The sequence below is a fragment of the Protopterus annectens genome, chromosome 7.part0 (genome assembly GCF_019279795.1).
Source record: "Protopterus annectens isolate FY-2018-M chromosome 7.part0, PAN1.0, whole genome shotgun sequence".
Classification (NCBI taxonomy): domain Eukaryota; kingdom Metazoa; phylum Chordata; order Ceratodontiformes; family Protopteridae; genus Protopterus; species Protopterus annectens.
The window spans coordinates 344,059,494-344,084,228 of NC_056739.1; the positions used below are offsets into that span (position 1 = coordinate 344,059,494).

The 24,735-nt window shown below is 38.2% G+C and overlaps 1 pseudogene; it reads right to left on the reverse strand.

The window, feature by feature from the left end:
• LOC122805954 overlaps positions 1–24,735 on the reverse strand; it is a 166,845-nt pseudogene that overhangs the window by 129,680 nt on the left and 12,430 nt on the right.

The window sequence follows — 24,735 nt, forward strand, 5'->3', positions numbered from 1 at the left end:
TATTATATGAGTCATGATTTTCTTCAGTCTAGATGCTATAATGGAGGTTAAAATTTTCATGTCTACATTCATTAATGATATCGGTCTATAATTATCGGGGTTTTGAGGATCTGAATTGGCTTTATGTATAAAAATAGTCTTTGAGGCGTTAAGATGAGGATCATTAATAGTATTCCTAATGATATAGTTAAATATAACTGAAAGTATGTTACCAAAAATATCCGCAAACCTTTTATAAAACTCCACTGTCATCCCATCAGGACCTGGTGATTTGTGTGATTTCATATGTTGAATTGTATATACTATGTCTTCTTCAGATATTGGTTTAACTAAATCATTTTGAATATCCTCTCCTATTTCTGGAAACTTAATTGATTGTAAAAATTGTTCACAGATTCTATGCAAGGACATATCCTTTTGCCCATCATAAATTTTTGTAAATATTTCTCAAAAATATTAATAATATCCTCTGTTTTAGAATATATTTTATTATTAAATTGTATTTCCGAAATTTGTAGTGTTGTTTTTGATTGATTAATGATCCTAGCCAATGCTCTCAATGGTGTTTGAACGTGATTAGCATATCTCGCTAACATCTTATATTCTTGAAATGTTAATCTACTATTTTGCATTAAGAAGAGATGCTACTGACATTTAAATAATTCTTTCTCTGTTTGTATATTAAAGTTCTGAATCAGTTGTTGATCCAATAATTTAATTTTCATTTCCAAGTTTTGAATATCTTTATTTAGTATTTTTTTATAATAAGAGACTTTTTGCAAAAGGATCCCTCTTATTTGTGTTTTAACTTTTGACCATTCAATATCTGGGGCGTGTTGTTGTTTCTTTAGACTAACCAGTAAGTCTTTAAGGTACTTTGTAATTTCCTGTATTATTTCTTCCTTATTCAGCAGATTTGGATTAAGAGACCAATTATAGCCTCTTTGCTGCAAGGTATCTTTTATCTCCTTAGCAAAACTCAGTGAAATTTTCGAATGATCTGATAAATATCGTGCATGTATCACAACTATAGGTTCTAAACTAATCAATGTTCTTGAAATCAGGAAGAAATCTATTCTGGACCACATTTTATGACATGGGGAATAAAATGTAAAATTATTTGTAATATTAGCATTGTTTAAATAGTGAAAAGGGTCATATAGTTGAAAGTCTTCTTTAATATAATCCAGTGCCAATACTGCATGCTTATTAAATGCTTTGTGTGGACAAGATCTATCCAACTTCGGATTTTGATAAGCATTCCAATCACCTCCAACAATTATGTAGTATCTATCAAATTGTGTTAAAATTGAAAACAGTGATGTTATGAATATTTGTTGATCATTACAAGGTACATATATGTTTAAAAGTAAAATAGGTTTATCAAATAAGGTAGATGCCAGAATAACTTAGCACCATCGTCCATCTTTATCTGTATTACAATCTAAAATTTAGTCCTTATATTGGTCTTTAATAATTATAGCTACCCCAGCACTATTTGACTTACCTTCCGATGCTATTACTTCTCTGATCCACTTCTTTTTTTTATATTAACTCATTGATCATTCATTAAATGCATTTCTTGCAGTAAAATAAACCATGCCTTAGCCTGCAACAATACATGTAACAATAGTTTCCTCTTCTTTAAATTCTGGAGCCCTTTAACATTCCATGAATCTAATTCCCACATTACCAAGGTTGACTGTACAATAAATGTTTTGGAGAGAAAAGATAAAAAATAAATACAGTATATTCAAAACCATACATGATCTGGAAGCAATCCATATATCCCGTCCTAAACCAGTGCTTACCCACTCTAACCCCGGACCAGGACATATTTAGGTCTTGTGTAATATAGAATAACAGAAGGTTTAAGAAAAGAAACAAACAGGAAAACATCACATTATAAAATTTCAAACATGTTCCATAGTTGAGACCTATATAATCTAACTTAACTATTACAAAGCCTAAACTAAACATTCCCTAACAAGCACTGCATTGAGCTACATCTCCCCAATCAAGTATATTTAAGCAAATCAAATTAAAATACAATATTTCAGTACATATGAAAATAAATTGAAAAAAGGAAGTGTTAATATTTGGATTAGCTATCTATAGATAAACCGCATGCATAGAGACACACACACACAAAAAAAAAAAAACATATTAAAATATAACCCTATGTTAAAATAAATATATAGTTAAATACAGGTATCCCTGGTTATAAACCCACACTAACACTAACATAGTTTTATACTAAAGCAAACTACTAACTACCTAATATAAAATGCATTATCACTTTAACACAGTACATTATGAGCTATAATGAGAAGCATATTTATACAAACATTACTAAATCCCTGCACCCTCTCTAAATAATATAACCACAAAATTCTACATAAACATGTATAAGTGAAACAAATAAAATATTCCTATGTGCTTACTTTACCATACAACAGTGTTATTTTGAAGTTAAATGAATAAAAAGATGTTAAAACAGTTTCCTTTGGTTTCCCAAGCCTGGAAACCCTGTGAAATATTCGTGATGGGGGACCGCTTTTACAGACAGACTCCAGGAAGTGTCACAGTGAAATCTGCACCCACAACAGCATTTTAGGCACTTCCTGTCTTCCTCCTCATTGAAAACACTTCATAGAAGCCATAAAACGATGGGAAATGAACGCAGGTAATCAAGATAAGCAAAAACAAACAGTTTTATTACTCTGGAAGAGGCCTAGAGCTTTTTAAACGCAAACAAAGGATTATCCAGTCCTGGGAACACAGTAAACAATGGATCCGACCTCTGCAGCATGCCAGTCTCAACGAAAGTTCAATTCAAGTCTCTGATACAGGTAAAGCATTGAAAACTTTAAGAAACAGATTTTTTGCCTCATTTTTAGTGGCAATAGCATGTTTAATCCCATCCATTGTAAATATAAGCATATGTGGGTATTTCATTTGAAACTTAATTTGTTTGTCAATAATAAATTTACAGTATGGAGACAAAGACTGTCTAGCTTGTCTTACCTGTATGGGTAAATCCTGTGACATAGATATTTTATTATTTTTCCACATGATATAGCCTCCAGTTTGTTTTACAGTAGTAAGGATTCTGCTTACATCTTGATAGTTAAGTATTTTAACATATACAGGTCTAGGAAAGTTAGATGCTTGTGACTCTCTCAAAGCTCTGTGCGCTCTTTCAATAATAATTTGTTTCACCCCATCAGAGTCATTTAACAGCACTTCAAATATTTGTAATATGGATGGAATTAATTCATTATACTGAATAGATTCTGGAATCCCTCTGAGAATAATATTGTTTCTCCTGGATCTTGCTTCTAAGTCCGTAAGCTTGTTTTGCATAGCCTGTATATCCACATCATATAGATTAGTTTTCTTTTCAAGTAAAGTTAATTTATCCTCATTTTCAGAAATTCGAGCTTCCGTCTTGTCCATTCTCTCCAGCAACTGAGTACATGAGTTCCCAAATGTTTGTATTTGACAAGTCAGTTCTTTCAGAGCTTCTTGTATGGGTAGCAGAGCATTTCTGATATCTTCCATGTTTAATGGTTGTTCAGATTTAGATTTGGTCTCTGATTTCTGTTGTTCCTGTATTTTAGTAATTTTTTGCCTTTTAGAAATCACATCCTTTTCAGGTGACTGCAATTCCGAAAGTTTTGTTTTAGTAGTGGTTGTATCCATGTTTTTTTCCTCTTTTGACATCTTATTTGAACACAAAGACTTGCAGTATAGAAAGCACATGGTTCCTTTGTTTACTTCTCTCTGCAGAGCCAGCTAATCTGTTGTAATCCAGTGAAATATATTCCTTTTTTTCCGGTTTTTCTTCTTACTAATAGATAGTTAAGTGTAGTTGAAGTTATTTTATCGAAGATTTGATGTTAAAAGCTTTATATTATCCACTCAGGGTTTAGATTTCCTCAGGTTAATTAGAGAGCTGCAGTTCAGCAGTGCTTACAGAATGGCAGCCATCTTTGAATCCCAAGACTTTTTTTCTTAATCAATGTATTTGTATAACAGCAATAATCCACTCCTGAGTCAGAATAACACACAGAATTTACCCATAGTTGACTTTGTTTAATCACGTTGGCTTCGACCTCAAGGATAATCCACATCATGCATGGGTAAATCCTGTGTTACCCAAACTCCATTATGGATTATTACTAAAACATACATCACTATGGAAGAGTCTATAGGAAACAGAATTCAGATGCTGGGTGGTGAAGCTATCAGTATAACTAAGGGAGTTGAGGCTTACGACTCTAGATATCTCTGTCTGATTGATATGTTTTAATAGTGCTCATTCTAGGGCTGCTTTTGTGAGACCCCACCTAAGCCATGTATACTTTGTTACCTGATCAATGAAGCAGAATTAAAAAGTTATATTGAATCGCTTAAAGAAATTGTGACCATTAAAGTACACACTCCCTCCCTCTACTAGGTGTCACTATTAGTGGAGCAGCTCTCAAGGCTTCTACTTGAGAAGGAATATTTTCAAAACACTTGCTCCTTCATGTTCATTGGTACGGCATCAGCATCTCTGATTCATCCATAGACCAGAGTTACTGGCACTACGATGAACATCCAAGATCTGTGCCAAACATCTGGCCCAATCTCTTCTTTCTTTACCACTTCCACCCAAAGGTTTACTTGTTATAATCCTTCATACATCCTTCATTGCCTGTCCAGTGGTGGTGTCACCTACATTTCCTTCTTCTCATGACAGAGATTCACATTTCTCTTTTTATTCAATGTTTAATAAGCTCATACTGCTATTAGAAGTTCCTATCACCCTTTGCTCTAACTTGTTACTATGCTTCCAGCAGTTTGTAGTTCTTCCTTTTATTACTCAAGATTTCTGTGTTGACTACTATTCCTACCACTTGTCTTTATAAACCTGAAAGTCACACTATTGCTTCATTATGAACAACTGGCATGTACACATTTGCACTTTCCATGTTATAGGAAACCAGATCTAGAATGTTAACTTTCTTGTTAGAAACATCCCCATTTGCTTATTCACCATTTCTAGAAGCATTTTTGCTGAGAGAATTCACATCCTACTTCAGGGCAGGTAGGCTGTGGTTCACTGTTATAGATCTTCTCCTCTTTGGTTATTCCCTTATCTATACTTTAAATTGTGTTTATTGTTTTTTCTTTACTGCATCACATGGCCAGTATACATAAGCCATCCAAAAGATCTCCCCTGACTCCACATCCTTCCTCACTGCAATGGTACTAGCTCTAAGGATTTAAACTTTGCTTGCAACTTAAATTGGACATGCTGGTGGGATGGATATACATCTCAGAGAATCCCTAGTCTCTGAAGTAGTTTCACATCCATATGAACTAGGCCTCTACTTTGACCCTAAAAAGCGTAACCTAGACCACTGGATAGGAAATCATAATTCATTCCTAATCTGAGACCTGTGACTCTGATGGACAGGGACAGCTATAAAATCAGGATCTTATTAACACAGAACCCTTAAAATAACCTCTAAGATGCAATTACGTGTGGGGTATATTTGGGCTGTATGGCTAGGCTTATAAAGGCCCCCCTTGCTATTAGTCTTGTATACACCTATAAGCATATGACTATCACCCAATTCCTCCACATCATCTGCCTTCTGCACTGCATACCTATCTTCTGTGAAGGCCCTATCCAGTTTGGCTTCCTGTTTCTCTATAGCTGGAATACATATAGTACCATATTTGTGCACAATCACATTCATCTGTTTACTTCATTTTGCTTAGCAAACAGGTAGTATTGCTTGTCTAGATCTTCAGGAGTGAAGACATTGAAAGATATTTTACTAACAAAAAAATCTGGATAACACACCCAGGAAAAACTCTTGTGCTGTCATCAGTTGGTAGCATGAGACCATAGCATTCCGATGCATTACCATTCTGATGCAGATAAGGCAAATGGAACTTTGGATTCATTTGTTGTCTAACAAACACCCTTCCTCTATTTGTCTCCTCTAACCATGCTTTATATGAAATGCAAGCATGAGCACTTTGAGAAGCAGGCTTAGTTTATTACCCATGGTTAGGATATTGTACAGCACTACTCTCCTCTTTCCAAATTATTCTTCTTTTCTTATTTGATGTTCCCATATTCTTTCTCACAGTTTTCTTCAGTGGGTTACACTCTTAACAATAACACTTTATCTCTCTCTCATCATTTTAGTTTAAAATGATTTTGTTTCAATATACTGATATAGTCAATCTTTTTTAACCACTCCTTGTAGTTGAACAGACCTACTGAAGCAACCTTATCCTCCACTGGGCTCAACCAGCCCAAATCTAGGGACAGGTGAAACGATCAAGCGTGCTTGTGCAATGTCATACTCTGGCCTGGGAGTGGGCATGCTTTAACTCATTTCCTTGTGACAGACTTGCAAGCCCATCTATTGCTGTCTTCAAGAGGTGCATGCATGCATGAATGCATGCTTTCACACATGGACAATACCATACCAAGTGGCTCACCATTTTCAGGGTAGAGCTCACCTGCCTCTTTGTGCTGCCATTGCACTAAGTCAGTCTGCCTGCTTCCATGATGGGGAAGCTGCCATTGACTGGTCAGTCCCATCCTCCCTCATCCAGTCCCTTCAGCATCTCTGCCTCTAGTATAACATGTATCACACAGGGGTGCTGTAAGGCCTTCATTACTCTATGTCAAGGGGAAGGGATAAGCCATATTCCATTTTTGAGCATTATTTTCTTTTATTTATTTTGATGCAGTTGTGTCCAGAATATAGCTTATGATCATCCAGTATAATTCCACATCCACATATAGAGGTTTATAAGGCTGCATAGAATAAAGTTTTAAGATTACAAGTTTCTTTTTAATCATATGGTGCTTAATTTAATTCTCTCAATTTCCACTTACAAACCACAACCAATATGAAAACAGGGATGTACTTCATGGGCGTGCATGTTATCAGGGAAAGAAAAAAATATCCACTATACATATTCAGTGCATCAGTTCACTCACATAATATTTTCCATATGTTGCTGATCTGTGATAATAGTAATATCTTTTAGAAGCCCACTGAGCCCCCCAACCTTTCTGGAATATTCTGCTACCTCTTTTGTCGACTTCCACTGTCTATTATGATATAATTTGTCTCCTACATAGAAAAATAATCAGAGGCTACAATAAGAAGACCACCAGTACTGCATGAATGGTCAGCCCTAGCATAATATCTACGTGTACCAAACTCCTCTTCACTTTCCTACTGCTCACCTAATCTTTCTTTTAATGGCATCAGCACAGGTTTCTTAGCATAATTGCAAATACTGATTTTTTTTTGGTTCACCATTCATCGAAAATTACATATAGAAAACAACGAGCCATAAAACCTTAAAATGCACAAAAAGTCATTTTTGCAGGGGAACAAGCCTCCCACCCCACCTCTCAAAATTATATATACAAATTCCACAGTTGCACCACAGTGAAAAAAAGGGGGAACCCCAAAAAGCATACTACCAATTTACATATCACAGTACACTGCGATGAAACTCTCAGTGATGCAAAGTCTCTACAATGAAGATGCATGATGGAGGAGTCAGTGACACCCTTTTTTCCATTTCCTTTAATTTGCTCCATTCCTTGTGAATTCCTTCTCATCTGTCTGTATTCTTGTATGTTTCATTCTTTCACCATTTGCCAACCTGTTTAGCAATACTCCTCTTTCTGCCACCCTAACCACAGTGTCAGTTTTATCATTTTAAGTTGTTTCCCCAAGTGCTGTTTAGACCTTCACCTAATCATGCTATTTTCTTTCTCCACCTTGTCCCTTCTTCACATCATCAAGTTTGTACTCATCTTTTGCTGGATCTCAGACACATTATCCACAGCCAAATGTGTGCCCCCAGCTTACAACTCATTTTGCCCCAACTCACCTTCCCTTCCCCAGTATTGTTCCTGTTATGGTCAGCACTTCCTTGTAACCACCCACCTACTACTTCAGCTGAGCTCAAGTCCTCCTTAGCAAATATATGAGACTAATTGTCTCTCTTCACTTGACCTATTCTACTCTTCTTTCTCACCTTTCTCAGCTTTTCTGCTTCCAATTTAGTTCTTTCATCAGTGAACCTGCTGTAATTACCAAGTTACTTATCCTTGCACCTGAGAAGACCAAGGCCCCACTCACTTTCTTACCAGCTCTCCCCTTATTAACTTCCTCCGTAGCGCCTCATCTCATGACACCTTAAATTAAATTGAGGCAGTGGGGAATTATTGGTGAGCAATTTAGTATGAAATAAAGGAGTTTTATAAATTAAAATGGACTAACACTAGAGTACAGTGTGCGAACGATCCTGCAGAGAAAATAGTACTGAAAGCAGAAGGACCAACTTGTAAGTAAAGTCAAAAGTGCCTATCATAGCAGCTATGTAAATAAAGGTACACAGTGAAACTTAACCATTTTCTCTCACACTGACAGCTGCTTAGCCCACTCTTGCATACTTACCTCAGTACTTTTTTGCAAAACACAGAAAAGGTTAACTTGTTTGCAGCATTGATGCCCGATGCTTTACTTTTTATGATCCTGTTAAGAATCACTATGACCAAAAAAAAAAAAAAAAAAATATATATATATATATATATATATATATATATATATATATATATATATATACACACACAGAGAGAGAGATACAGATATAGAGAGAAAGTTATGCATCTATAGGTATATCTGTCTATAGCTATCTATCTATACCTATCTATATATGTATATATGTAGATATGCAGGTGTAGGTTCATAGGTTCATAGGTTTATACTAGGCTATCTGCCCTAAGGCATTTATAAGCCTAGCCCAAATTATTGTGGCTTACGCCACCCCTTATATGAAAAAATACTGTGCCCATTAGTTTGTTGTGCCTCTGTCCAGCAGTGACACAGAGATGATTCCTGGGGTAAACCTACGATCTCCCATCCACAGGTCTAGATTTCTCTTGAACAGAGTCAGCGAGGTGCTCTGCCTCACATGGACCGGGATTTTATTCCACAGCATAAGGAGTCTCTGAGTGATAAATCTATCCCTCCAGCACGTCCTATTTATATCCGTGCTAAGGTTTAAGTCGCTTGCTCTAGTGGTTTTGGTGGATTTGGATTTTATGAGGTGGAGCATGTCCATTAATTCCGGGTTGGACATGGCCTTGTATGTCAGGCACATGTCACCTCTGAGCAGACGGTATGCGACTGAATAGAGCTGGAGTTTCTTCAATCTAGCAGCATATGACAGATTTTGGAGTCCCTTTATCCTTTTGGTGAGGAACTTTTGGGGTCTCTCCAATTGCTGCAGATGTCGGGTGAGATACATCCCGAATGGGGCATTGTACTCGATCATTGGTCTGATAAGTGAAGAGTACAGGGGAACAATGACCTCACTAGATCTGGATGTGAATCCCTTCATGATCAGGTGGGCAATGTAGAAGGTCTTTCTAACCACTTTAGCAATGTGAGTGTCAAAAGAAAGGCCACTGTCAACCTGGGTCCCCAGGTCCCTGATAACCTCTTCTGTGCTTAGTGGATTGCCACCTATATGGTAGCTTGGGGTTACCTTGTTTTTCCCAAAGGGTATGACTATACATTTTTGGCGTTTAACTTCAGGCCATGGCTCTGGCACCAGCTATCTGTTTCCGTGAGTCCCTTCTGAAGGATATCCGTGTCCGATGCACTTTCCACTATGGCGCCCAGTTTGCAGTCGTCTGCAAACTTTGTCAGCCAAAGTCCTCCCATGTTGGCCTGTACTTCTGAGAAGTAGATGCCAAACAATAGGGGCCAAGGACCGAGCCCTGTGGGACACCACTTGTGACCGGCTTGGAGTCTGACACAGCGCCAGCAACTCTAACCCTGTGGGTTCTGTCCTTAAGCCAGTTTGCAACCCGTCTTGTGACATATGGGTTTACATTTAAGCTGGTAAGTTTTTCTACAATACCCGAGTGGGGTATTGTGTCGAAAGCCTTTGCAAGGTCAAGGTAGGCTGTATGGACTGCCTTTCCCTCATCAATGGCCTTGGTGACTGTTTCAAGAAGTCAACCAAGTTCAAAAGGCATGATCTTCCCTTGACAAAGCCAAACTGGGTCGGGTCCAATGTCTGCAAGTCCCTATATCTTTGTTTATGAGCTCCATTATGATCCTCTCCATAGCTTTGCAGACTAGACTTGTTAAGCTTATGGGGTAATTACCAGGGTCCGTAGAGGCACCGCCTTTGTGGAGTGGGACCACAGTTGCCGTCGCCACTCCTTGGGCATGTATCCTGTGGTAAGGCTGAGATTAAACAGCTGCCTTATGTGCGGGTTTAATTCCTCATTTAGCTCGTGTAGCACACAGCCGGGGACACCATCTGGTCCCATTGATGCTGTGTTTTAGCTTTAGAGAGAGCAGCTTTCACCTGCGCATTTGAGATGTCTGGGAGGCTACACTCGGCTGGGATAGTTATCTCTCCTTTAGGGGAGAGGGGTGAAGTTTGCACTGAACCTGTCTGCCAGTATGTTGGCAATGTCTGTGGGTTCAGTGATTTTTGTATCATTTTGGACTAATTCTGAGCATATCTGGGAGTTTCCACCCAGGTTCCTAACATAGCTGAAAAAGGCCTTATGATTGTCCTTTGAATCCATGGCAATTTTTCTCTCAAAATTGGCCTTAGTTGATTTTATGAGTGCTCGTATTTTTTACTAATAATGATCAGGGTGACTTCCCTTTTATGGATTTTGTTCTATCATGTAATAGCTTTCTCCTCTTATTGTAAAGTTTGTTAATGGCTGGGGTCCACCAGACTGGACGTTTGCCCTTTGTGGAAAGAGTCTTGGTTTTATTTGGGATTGCCTGATCCATGCAGTCCTGGAGGTGTTCATAGAAGGCATTTGTAAGGGCTTCCGCAGCTTGGGTTGTGGTTTCCTCTGGCTCAGGGGCCTTGAAGGATACCACACCAGTCTTGAGTAGTGTGAAGTTTGCTTTAGAGAAGTTCTTCACTATGGTCTTTTGCTTGGGGTGGGGGCGGATGTGGATTTCCAGTGAGATTAGTTTATGATCAGATCTCACCAATGAGGGATATACTTCTGGTGTGGAGCATTTTGTCCCCATGTTTGTGACAATGAGATCTAGTATATTTTCTCCTCTCGTGGGAACAGTGACTAGCTGTTCCATGGCATTTGAATTTATGAACTCCAGGAACCGTTGGGCTAGAAAGTTAGGGCTTGAGTAATGTTCCCAGTCTATATTCGGGTAGTTGAAGTCACCCAATATGATGGTGTTTGGAGATACATTTATACCCTCCAGTGTCTTCAGGAAGGCTGTGTGGGGTTCCTGAGTTTGAGAGGGTGGCCTGTGTAGTTATACATATACATTTTTAAGATATATTGGCATTATATACTGCACTTTGTCACTGCAACACTGTAAGAAGTTTAAAGGTTCATAGGTTGGTACTAGGCTATCGGCCCTAGGGCCTATACCAGCCTAGCCATAACAATTCCCTGGCTATTTCTTCCCACAGTATTTACTTCCCCAGACCCCTGTCTAGCAGGGGGACTGATGTGATACCTGGGATGAATTTCCTATCTCCCATCCAATCATCAAGGTTCCTTTTGAAGAGGCCCAAAGAGGCACTCTGGTTGACATGTATGGGCAGTCTATTCCAGAGTCTGGGGAGTCTCTGGGTCAGGAACCTATCCCTCCAGCATGTTTTGTTCATTGTGATGACAAGGTTTAGATCCCTGGAGCGTGTGTCTCTGAGGGATTGGGATTTCTTTAAGTGTAGCATGTCCAACAGCTCTGGGTTTGACATGACCTTGTATGTTAAGCAGAGATCGCCTCTGAAAAGATGATATGCGACAGAGTATAGATGGAGTTTTTTTAGATGGTCAGCATACAGCATCTGCTTTAGGCCTGTGATTCTTTTTGTGAGGTATTTCTGCGGCCTTTCCAGGTGTTGTAGATGTCTTTAGAGGTACATACCAAATGGGTCGTTGTATTCTATAATGGGTCTAATGAGGGATAAGTACAGTGGGACAATGATGTCCTTTTGTCTGGATGAAAAGACCTTAGTGATGAGGTGTGCCACATAGAAGGATTCCTGACTGTTGTGGCGATGTGGTTATTGAAGATGAGACCACTGTCCACCTGTGTTCCTAAGTCCCTTATCACACTTTCTGTGTTTAGTGTACTGCCACCTATGTGGCAATTCACGGGTACATGTTTTTTCCCAAAGGGAATAACTATACATTTCTTGGCATTGAGCTTGAGCCCATGGCTCTGGCACCAAGCATCTGTTTCTGTAAGGCCTTTTTGTAGAATATCCACATCACTTGGGGATTCAATAATGGCACCCAGTTTGCAGTCATTTGCGATCTTTGTTAGCCAGAGTCCCTTAGGGTTGGCCTGTGCTACAGAGAAGTAGATGCCAAACAAGAGTTGCCCCAGGATTAAACCCTAAGGTACTCCACTTGTCATTTGTCTAGAGCTGGATTTGGAGTCGGCTACTTTTACAGTGTGGGTTCTGTCAGTAAGCCAGTTGGCAACCCATCGAGTGACTTAGGGATTAATGCCCAGCTTAGTAAGTTTATCTATAATTCCAGAGTGGGGGATGGTGCTGAAGGCCTTGGCGAGGTCTAGATAGGCTGTGTGGACCACCTTACCCTTGTCCATGGCTCTGGAGACTGATTCAAAGAAGTCAATCAGGTTCAGGAGAAAAGATCGGCCCTTCACGAACCCAAACTGTGTGGGATCCACTGTTTGAAGGTTGCCAATGTCTTTGTTTATAAGTTCCATGGTAATACGTTCGATGGCCTTGCAGATCAGGCTTGTCAGACTGATGGGGCGGTAGTTCCTCAAATCCAAGGTGGATTCCCCCCTTGTGGAGTGGGATAACTGTAGCTGTGTACCACTCATTAGGCATGAAACCTGAGGTGAGGCTATGATTAAACATGACACTTAAGTGAGGTGCCAGTTGATTTTGTCGTTCATGTAGTACACAGCCCAGGATGTTGTCGGGTCCCATGGATGCTGTATTCTTAGCTTTGGAGAGTGCATTTTTTTACCTGTGTGGCCATTATTACTGGAATTTGGCAATCTTTTGGTATTGAGATGGTGCCCTTTAGGGGTGAAGTTTGCACTGAATCGATCTGCCAGGATATTGGCAATATCCTTGGATCAGTATATTTAATGCCATTCTGTTGTAGCTCAGAGCAGATCTGAGCATTGCCATTTAGATTATTGACATAGCTATAGAATGCTTTGTGGTTGTCTTTGGAATCTTTGACAATTTTATTTTCATAACTTGCCTTGGAGGATTTTATGAGGGATCTCATCTTCTTACTGAGGCTGGTAAGGGAGTTTTTTGCATCCTGAGAGTTTCTTCTTTTCTGCAACAGTTTCTTCCTTTTGTTGTAAAGTTTGTTTATGGCAAGGGACCACCAGATTGGCTTCCATTTTTTGGAGGACAGCATCTTGGTTCTATTGGGGATGGCATGATTCATGCACAAGTGGATGTGTTCGTACAGTCCCTTAGTGTAGGATTCAGCAGTCGAACTTTCAGTTCCCGTCTGCATGGATGTCATGAAGTTTGTGACTTCTGACTTGAGTAGAATGAAGTTGGCTTTGGAGAAGTTTTTTACGGAGGTTTCCTTACTGGGGGGTAGGGGTGGGATGTGGTTGTCACGGGTGATTAGCTTATGGTCAGACCTGACCAGCAAGGGGATGACCATAGGTGTGGAGCATCGATTTCCCATGTTGGTAATGACCAGGTCTAGGATATTGGAGCCCCTGGTGGGACTAAGGATTAGTTGATCCAGGGAGCTGGAATTTATGAATTCCAAGAACCGCTGGGCAAAGGTGTTAGTATACGAGTAGTTTTCCCAGTTAATGCCAGTGTAGTTGAAATCACCCAGTATTAGGGCATTTGGTTGTATCTTAATATTTTCCAGTATGTTTAGAAAGGTGATTTGAGAATCTTGGGGCATGGTGGGAGATTTGTAGCAAGCTACAATTTGGATTGCAGTCTTACCTAGTGTTAGTTGCACCTGGAGAATTTCAGGAGCATTGTGTTCGGCAACTAGCCTGGGTATTCCTCCACCTTTAGTGCTTTGGTCCTGGTTTGGTGGCTGAAAAGTGTGGTAAACGTTGTTACCTGGAATTGCAGGGGTGCTCTCTGGAGCCTTGAACCAGGTCTCAGTTACTGCACAGATATCGATGTTCTCCATTTTTAGGAGTGCATCGAGAGAGTGCATTTTGAGGTTTAGATTTCTGGCATTAAGTAACATTACCTTCAGATTTTGCATGCTTGCAACTATTATGATGGTGGTTTTGTTCTTTGAACTTTGCCTAAAACAGGCACTATAGGGGTGGCAACAGCCTTAGCCAGTGACCTGAATCCCAGGGCCAACAGGTGCAGACCATCTCTGGCAAAGCATTGTGGTCTGTCGATTATGTCGTCCCAGGCAAACAGATACTGTATCCCCTATGAATGACACCAGAAACTTAGCAAATTGTTGAAGTCAATCATTTTGTCCTTATACTGTGGTATAATTCTGGGCAAAGGCAGGATACTGCTCAGGGCTAAGGTCATACCTGCCTGGGCCACATGATCGGAGATCTCTTCCATGTCTCTTTTCATGTAGTCCAGGGAGGTACATCTCAAGTCATTCACTCTAACATGGATAATGACAGAGTCATATCTGTACTTGTGGAGTGACTTGAGTGCATGCGTTATGTGGCAGATCCTGGCACCCGACAGGCAGCTGACTGTAATTTTCTTCTTGCTCAGCCTGGTGAGTGGGACATCAGGTGCCTGACTATAGAACCATCTATGACTAAAGTGTTGGGTATGCTGTCTTGCCTTAGGGGCTGTTGTTGGGTGGCACACTGGTGTTGTGAGCTATGTGACACTTTGGTTGTGATTGGTGTTTGCGTTTCAGCTTTGGAGGTCCTTGTTGCTTGGGCAGGTTAATGTTAAGGGCCTCCACATATGTGGGTTCAGTGTTGCTATTTGTGGGTGTTGGTGGTGTGGGTTTAGAAGGGCTATGTGTTGCTTGAACTGTAGTGTGGGTGTTAACCTTCTCCTCTTGACTGTCTAGCACAATCTTAGGTGGAGAGAGCTTTGTTTCCAGTTTGGCTATGTAAGTGCATCTCTTGCAGGTTGTAGTGTTGGGTGGTAAGAGGAGAGGGTTGTCTGTGTACATGAGGCAATTGCTGCATTGCCCCAGTATGCCCAGATTCACCAGGTGGACAGGAGAAATCACCAGAAGCTGACCCTTGGATATGCCTGGTTTGGTGCTTTTTTTTTTGTAAATTGCAAGAGCTGTTTTCCCTTACCTTAGCAAGGTACTTTGCAATTATGGGCTGTTTAGTGCCTATGATTAATTTCCCCTTATTAACAAGGAGAGTTGAATGTTTGTATCTGTTTAAGACTTCCTAGTGCTTTCCAGCAGGTTTTAAAGCAAGTGCTAGTCACAGGGATGCTTAAAGGTAAGATGAAAAAATGGTTTATCCTAAACACTGCAGTGGGCACTAGAGGAGTTATATGTGAAAGTAGGTAACTTAAGTTTTACCTGTCTAAAAAGTTTACTTTTAGTGGAGAGTCACTATTTTTAAAACAGCAAGATAGATTGAAAGGGGGTAGTCACGTTTGTATTCTGGTACTATGGAATACAGTAGGATGGCCAATAAATTTAATAGTTATAGGAGAGTGATTTCACAAAATGATAATTTTGTGCTTACACAAGCCAGTAAAAACAGAGAGGAAATGAGATATCTGGTCAAATTAACATAAGGGGAAGGCAACTAGAAAGACAGTGGTGTCTAAGAACACTTACAGTAACCTGGTGGGAGGCTGGGGATACACATTTCTTCCTGACTCACAAGAGACAGAGCTGTGGTCTCTTCAAATTTTAATATGCATTTAAAAGCAGAATACATTTTTATTTCACTATTTTATTTGCATTTTGTTGTGACATTAGAAACAATGCTTAAGAATGCTTTGATACCGTTGTAATCCCAGGCATGTTGGTAGACTTATGACGAGTACTAACTAAAAAGATCATTTTGCAGTAATCATATTTTACTACTGCAAGTAATGGTAGTCATGTTTTGTGCTTTAATTAATATTTATAGTAATCAAGGGTTGCACCTTAGTGAATGAGCAACATTGCCACATTACAGTGAGACATTCTCTGACTCATTTCTTATCTGTGGTGCCATTTGTGCACTAACCGCATGCATACCTCTCAACCTCTTAGACCAAGAAATCTAGACAAAGCCATAATAATGGGGAACAAAGGCTCCAAAATAGGGGATACTTTTAATATTGCTCTTACAAACTTAGAAAGTTGATAGAATAATGGGTTTTGCATTAGCATGAATTTTTGAAGAGTATGAAGTCTGAAATTCAGATCTCTGCCATCATTTTTTTTTTACTTTAACCTACAATGTTTTGACAGAAAAACTGCAATTTTATGAGAAACAGACCAAAAATATGAGGCAAAAATCTGAACATTCTGTGAAAATCTGTACATTTGAGAGGTATGACTGTATACCTTCCCTGTATTTCTGTGGATCTTCTCTGGGTACTGCAGTTTCTTCTTACATCCCAAAAGCTTGCAGTAGCTGGACTGGTGACTCTAAATTGTCCACAGATGTGTATGTGGTATGTGTGTGATAACAAAGAAAGGCCTGGCCACCTACTACCATTCCCTATTGTCTAGTAAATTCCATGGGTACTGGCAGCTGTTCATCGGATGCTACAGAAGTCAGGTGCAGCTCACCAGAAATGAACATATAAGCAGTAATCATGAATCAACTAGAATTACTTAACATAAATGCCAGAGCATGATCAGGCTGCATTCATTTACTTTAGAACCATTTATCCTCCCTCTGAACACTACTGTGAAATGTGCTGCACTGTTTTAAGGACATTATGTTGTGTCTTTCGTCTTTTTCCCGGTTAGGGGTCGCTACAGCAGAACTCCGGTCCGCTAATGATTGGCAGCAGATTTTTACGTGCCGAGTTGCCAGCTCTGACACACAACCTTCAATGAAGGTACACCCATTCACACATGACTCCACACAGAAGACGCTCTAGCTGAAAATCGAACCGGACAGCATCATACTGTGAGGCGACAGCGCTACCGCAGCACCATCACCGCGGATTGTTTTAAGGACATTATGTAGTAATATTTATTTAAGTGTTGACTTTTGATACTAGCACATGTATAATGTGAAAAACATCTCTGTTGTCTCTTAATATTCTCTTAGTTTGAAATGTGTTTTCTGTCAAAGGTTGTGAAGTGTTTCATACATTTCCTGGACTTGAACCGTACTGAAATATAATGTCTTTCCCTGCCACTCCAAAGGGAAATAATCAAACATTTTTACAGCAATACTATCAATAACAAAAACAGAGTTCAGAATGCCTTACTTCTTCTTGCTTTCAGGATCTCATCATCCCATTCATAAGTGGTGATTTTATTATTCTCATTTATGACAGCAAAAGCATAGATCAGATTGGTGCAGAGGCAGGCATCCACATTTTGAGGGAAATATTTGGCTGGGTCTGGCCTGTACGGAGCCCAATTTGTAAAGCAACACACTAGCTTATAGGCTGAGCCTAAAGTAAAAAAAAACAAACACTTTATTCAAAAAATGCCATTTTGTCTTTTAAAAATGATGCCTTGCTTCTAACACTCTGCATAGGAAAAAAAGCAATAAATGTAGGATGCATGTGCTGTTTCCTCATATTCCGTATTACAAAGCATGCATAATGAATATAAAGAGAAAGACAAACACTTATTCATCTGGAAATGTAGCAAAAGGGCCAGACCTATAGATTAGAGAGAAAAACTGAAAACAATTTTTAGAGAAATAAAATTATTTTTAAAAATATAATAAGGAAATATACTGAAAAACACTGATAGTAATTGTCAGTTTTCCAGAAGCTGAACTCAATGTATACATTCAGCCTGTGAATTCCAATTTTAGTATCCTTTAGAGCTGTGTACTCCTTGCTATGATGAGCTTTTTATGTTGGCTGTATTAATAAAATGCGATTAAAAATCTATAGTATTCATTAAGAAAACATGTTACCTTTTAGTGTGTCATCTTTGGATGTACAGTATATAAACTATCAGAAACATTATTATAGATACTAATATATTGGATTTCAGATACAGTCTTCCTCAGCACAACAAATCACCAGAGGAAGTAAACATACATGCATTTTACTTTGGTCATCAGATTTAGTCTTCAGTCAAGACACACTGGAAATGCATCCAGCACTATCAAAATTAATTATAGAAGGAAGTTACTGCTCTATGAATGAGGGTCAAAATGTGCCCCATTATATATAGTCTCATAGCTGCATCCAACATTTTTTAGTGCCCTAGAGGTTATTTTAAGGGGTATATGTAAACAAGCACATGAATTGAGAAGCATTTACAGGCTGCCTCTGTCCAATAATGACAAACTCACCAGACCAGTAGTGAATTTTTGATTTCAAAGATCTAAAACAGCTCAAAAAGGAGATCACTGTGGAAAAAAACAGCTAGTTTAAACTGAATTTTCCATCTAATCATAAGTCTGATTTGATTTTAATAAAAACTGTGATGCCCCACCACTGGACCAGTAATCAAGGAGCATGAATTCTCATCTCTGGCAACAGTGGGGGATGTACACTGAGAGGATGACAATTCACACACAGTATTACCAGATGCAGCTCTCTGTATCAAGTGCAATTTCCCTTAAGAGCAGACAGAGACCACAGTCAGTCTGGGCCTGGTCTCTCCCTCTTTCTCCAGATCCTCAGTAAGACTCCCCAATGGCACAGCTATAGAGTTGAGATCTCAGTTGAGTGGTCAAGCCAACATCTCCAGTACTCTCTCTGTCCAACCAGTGTGTCATGTCCTGCCCAAGTAGCTGATACACACACTATGAGGTTTGATTTACATACACACACACACACACACACACACACACACACACACACACACACACACACACACACGCACACACACACACACACCCCTGGAAAAGGCTGGCACAGGTTTACTAGCTATAACCCCTTTTGCCCAGACTATAAGTTAGTTATCACTGCCACCAGCCAACTCCTTATCAGCTACTTTAATGCCCTTAACAAAGGATGCTCAATCCTACTGTGTAATATTAATATTAATACAAATGGTAGTTTGACCAAGAGCAAGGCTATTACGAGTGGCTCACAGTGTCACCAAATAAATATGCAAGTACTCTCAAAACTTAAATATCTCTACAAAGATAAGCCACAATGAAAGGTTTAAATATATTTAATAATAAATAATAAAAGAACAAGACAATACTAAATATATATTTACAGTGGCATCAAAGTTCAAAACCAAAGGAAATATTTAAAACATTGTAGGACAGAATTAAATAAATAAAGAAAACTATTTCAACTAAGCTTTGTTATATTCCCGACTATATCTAACAGAATTATACTGTTCCCTAGAAAAGTACTTCAGAGCAAGGCAGATGTGGTGAATGGATCTTCTGGCTGTTGTCATGTCAAGGACAGAATACAGAATGCTGAGTCTCTCTAAGAGATTTCTCACCTTAATATCGCAAATATTACTGCTGGGATAACTTGCAGAATGACATAATTCCTTGTCATATGACTCCTAGTTCCCAGGCCCAAAACAACCACTGATGGCAACTGGTAGCATTTCGCATCTACCTGTGATAATACATAGGCCTCAGATCTTAGGCAGATGCGGGAAGTCATAAAACCATTACCGCCCTTCATGTTTTCAAAACTAGTAATTAGTTCACTTTAAAGATAATACAGAAGACTTCTCAGCACAGACATTGTGTCTGTAGCTGCCATAAAATCATTTAATTTCAGCTATTTTTCTGAAGTTTTGCTGGACCGAAGTTAACCTCCTGTATTCCAGTTTCTACTGTTAAAATATATTTAAACAGTTACAATAGTGCATGTATATTTCAGTTCTCTTCCAGTAGGGCACACTGTGGATACATTTCAAGCAAAGGCACTCTACAAAATATCTCTTCTGCACACATGTCCGTACAAACCATCTTATATGACATACAGTTCTAGTACATTTATAACACAATCACCTTATATAGATAATGTTGATATTCACAAATGACATGATTATTTACAAAATTCCAGATAGCTGTGCTGGCAGTATCTCTCTGTCACAACAACAAGTACATTTACACTTTGCTTTTATTAGTAAACCTTTAATTAATGTCTTTCAAAAAGCCTACTAAAATGAAATATAAGCTATATATATATATATATATATATATATATATATATATATATATATATATATATATATATATATATATATATATATATATATATATATGGATCTACCTGAATATATCGAAAGTTCAGAAGAGCGTAAACGACTTCACCGACGCCAGAAGATCGACAAGGCAGAAGACCGACGGAGGAAGACACCGACGCTGAGAACACTGAGATGGGCAAAGGATGTGTAAGTATGCGGTAGTGATGGACGTTAGGGTGCGAGTAAGGTAAGTGTGCGATGTTGACGGTGTATAGGGATAGGGGTGGGATAAGTGAGTTAGGGTTAGGGCGCGGGTTAGGTAAGGGTGCGAGTAAGGTAAGTGTGCGATGTTGGCGGTCTGTAGGGATAGGGGAGGGATAAGTGAGTTAGGGTTAGGGCGCGGGTTAGGTAAGGGTGCAGTAGTGATAGTTTTTGGGTTAGGGGCGGGTTAAGTGAGTTAAGGTTAGGGCGCGGGTTAGGTGAGTGTGCGATAGTGACGGACCTTAGGGTAAGGGTTTGGGTTAGGGTTGTAGATAGTTGTGTATGTATGGGTTAGTGTTGGTTTGTAAGGATTTTGGTGTGCTTGTGTTGTGTGTGTGGGTTTTGGACAGGGGATTTATTTTGTTTGTTGTTATAATGTGTCGAGTGTATGAGATGTCGTGTTTGTGAACTGTCGATTATGTGGTGTCGGTGAAGTCGTTTTCGCTCTTCTGAACTTTCGATGTAGTCAGGTAGATCCATATATATATATATATATATATATATATATATATATATATATATATATATATATATATATATATATTTGATTATACATTCGTATATATATATATAAATATAATATATAATATATATAATATAATATATATAATATAATAAAAATAAATTTTTTAAGTCAGCTGACAAAGGTGGTGCTATCGTTATTATGGACAAAGATCGATATTTAACTTCTGTGTACAATCATTTGGAGAAAAAATATAATTGTAAGCAGTTACAATGAAAAGGTGTTGACAAAATAATTTGTAATATAAATTAACAGGCTTATACTATGCACTAAAATGGTAATCTTACATTGGAACTTCTAAATTTTTTTTATTTGGCACTTCATGTAATCCCATTTTTCTATGATTTACCCATGATTCATAAAGATGTCATTAACCCCCACTTAGACCAATAGTCTCAAGCAAATGCTGTATTACTGAGCCAATAGCTATATATATTTAGACGCTAAGTTAAAACTAACCTTATGTCATATGCATAGTTATATAAAAGATATTGCTGCCTTTTTTAAGAAAGTTTTGTCTTTGGTTTTTGAAAAATGTTAGTTCTTATAAATTTGTAAATCTTGATATCAACTTCTTATTTACTGCTCAAATGATTATGGAGTAGAAGCAATAAGAAAACATTAGTCAAAATACACATCACTTCCCGCTATGGAAATTTCAAGTATTTTGTAACTGTTTAGGAGAACATTGGAGAATAATATCATACTCTTTCAGGACTTATACTATTTGTAACTTAAAGGTGTAGCATTGGGTATGCCCATCACAAATACCTATCCAAATTTATTGCTATCCAAGTAGGAAGACAAATTTGTGTTTAATATGGAAAATCCGTGCAGGAATGCTTTATTGTTTTATAAAAGATTTATGGATATGTTTATGTTATGAGATGGAACAGGTCAAGCTTTGTATGAATTTTTGGAATATTTAACCTCTACAACTAATTTTTTGAATTTTAAGAGAAATGTATCCATGAAGAATATTCAATTTTGGACATATAAATTATCAGGGAAGAAAACAGTGAAACAACAACATCAGTATATAAGAAATCCATCAAAAATCATTTATATCTACACGAATCAACTATACATCCACATTTTTATTTATTTTAGAATGTAATGAAAAGTCAAATATTGAGGTGTTATAGATTAAACACTAAGATTGAATCCTTCAAGGAGCAAATTGATGAAATGGGTCTAGATTTTGAAGCAATGGGATATAGTAGTCATAATATAAATAGCATGAACAAATTTGCCACTCAGCAATGTGATAGTGATGCTGAACCAATTTTTAATATTTCTCATGTTACAAATAATAATATTATTCTTCAGAAGAATCAAAATGAGAATAAATCTGTGAGGGACATAGGGTAAATTGACAAACACAGCCTATTCAGAATATAATTAAAAAGAATTGGCATGTTTTTGAAAAATATATAGATGTTCCTAGGGAGAAATTAGCTGTCAACCCTAAATGTACATATAGAAGGGTTAAGAATTTAAAACAGACACTATGATATAAAGAGAATAATTTTAAACAACATACACACAATATAACAGGGAATGGCCCTAGACCATGTTATAATTGTCCCTTCTGTCAGTATACTTCTAGAAATAACTCCTAAAGGCATCCAAATACATTAAATGCCTATTATTTACAAACCCTGTGCTAATTGTAAGATTGAAAATATAGTGTATATTGCTATATGTCAAACATGTAAAGCCTCATATTTGTAAATGTAATAGGAAAATAAAAGAACATATTGGCGAACAGTTGTCTGACACCACTAATGCACTATATAAACATTTCCTTGATAAAGGAGAAAATCATTTCTTTAGATTTTCAGTGCTTGAGGTAATATGTGATAGTATAACAGGTGGTGATATATCCACTAAGATGGAAAATGGTGAATAGAAATGGATGTTATTATTTAGAACTGATCACCCTCCAGGCTAAATGGTGTCTATAATGACTTTACTAAAGATGTGTACTAGAAGGTGATTATTCCTTTTAACTTTTGAATGATGTGATTTATCATGTGATATAGAGAGGTTATTTAAATATTTGTTACTGCATTCTCTGCTTCTGACTTGAAAAAGCATTGTATATGAAAGCCTGTAAGCTTGTCAGATTTTAACTTCATGCTATTTAAGACCACGTTCTCCTTTCTGAGCTACTTTAGATCTTTGATATTTTGTTCATTTAGCTGGTCTTAAAGTTTACCTGCTTGAGTTACCATATTCTGGAATTTGTGAATCACTGATTTCCCACTCACTGGTCCAGGTTACTATTGAATATTGACAGGGATGAACTCTGCTTCATCTGGATGAGAAGCCTATTCCAGAGATGGGGTGTTCTGAGACATATCTCTCACAGAATTATTCTATGCCTTGTATGCCAGGCATAGATTGCTCCTCAACAGTCAGTAGGAGACAGACCATATGGATAAGGCTTTGAGGCAATCTGCATAGAACATTTTATTTATGCCATGTATTTTTTGTGAGGAACCTTTGAGAATCTTCCTGTTGTTGCATGAGCATAGTCAGATACATACCAAAGGGGATATGGTATTTTTAATGATGGGTCTAGTGAGGGCTGAATACAGTGGGACAATGATTTCCTTGGACCTAGATATCATAACTTTGCTTATAAGATGAGCAATATAAAATCAATAACTTCCTATCTTAGACACATTGGTTGAAAGCCACATTACTGTCTACATACACCCCCAAATCCCTGACTTATAGGTCTGTACTGAGGAGTGTGTTATCAATGAGGAACTTTCCTGGGGTAGCTGACTTCTCAAAGGGTACTATTATGCATTTCTTGGCATAGAGTGTTAACCTGTGGTTTTGGCACCAGTTATTTGTCCATGTTAGTCCTGCTTGGAGGATGTTAGTGTCTTAGGGGAGTCTATGACTGCTCCCTGTTTGCAATCATTGGGAAAATTGGCCAGCCAGAGGCTCTTGTTGTTGGCTTATGAGAAACAGATGCCAAAAAGAGGCAGAGCCAGAACAGAGACCAGAGGTGCCTGCTACTGTCCGGCCACTTTGTGTAGGTGAACTCCCCTGTCCTTACTTCTTGGGTCCAATCTAAGTGCCAGCTGGCAATCCAGCGTGTAACACAGGGTTTTATACCTAATTCTTTGAGTGTTTGTTTATTTACTAAGGTAGTGCACTGAGCAATTTTGACCAATTATAGGCACAGCCCGCGTGAAGTACAAAACAATTCACAAACAAAATATACAGAAATGTAAGCAATAACAGAGTAGTTCAGACGAGCTGCCTAGAAAAAAAAATGTATATATTCATCTAGTGAACAAACACAATGCAATGTAAAATCAAGCAGAGTGTAATGCACAATATATCTATACATTAATTTCTAAATGGGTCAATCTTCAGTAAATCTTGAGACAGGAACAGAGACTTGGAAAAAAGAGAGAGAGAGTTTGTTAGCTAATGTGTCCTGTGTTGAAGAGGGAGCATTTGGCTTGGATAAAGTACTTTTTGAGTTGCATTTTGAATTTGGAATAAGTGTTGATTTCCTTGAGGTCAATGGGAGAGCTTGCCAGAGTGTAGGTGCCTGACAGGAGAAAGTGTATGTAGTGGGTAGGGTTACAGAGAGGTGGTATGGCTTCTGAGTAGT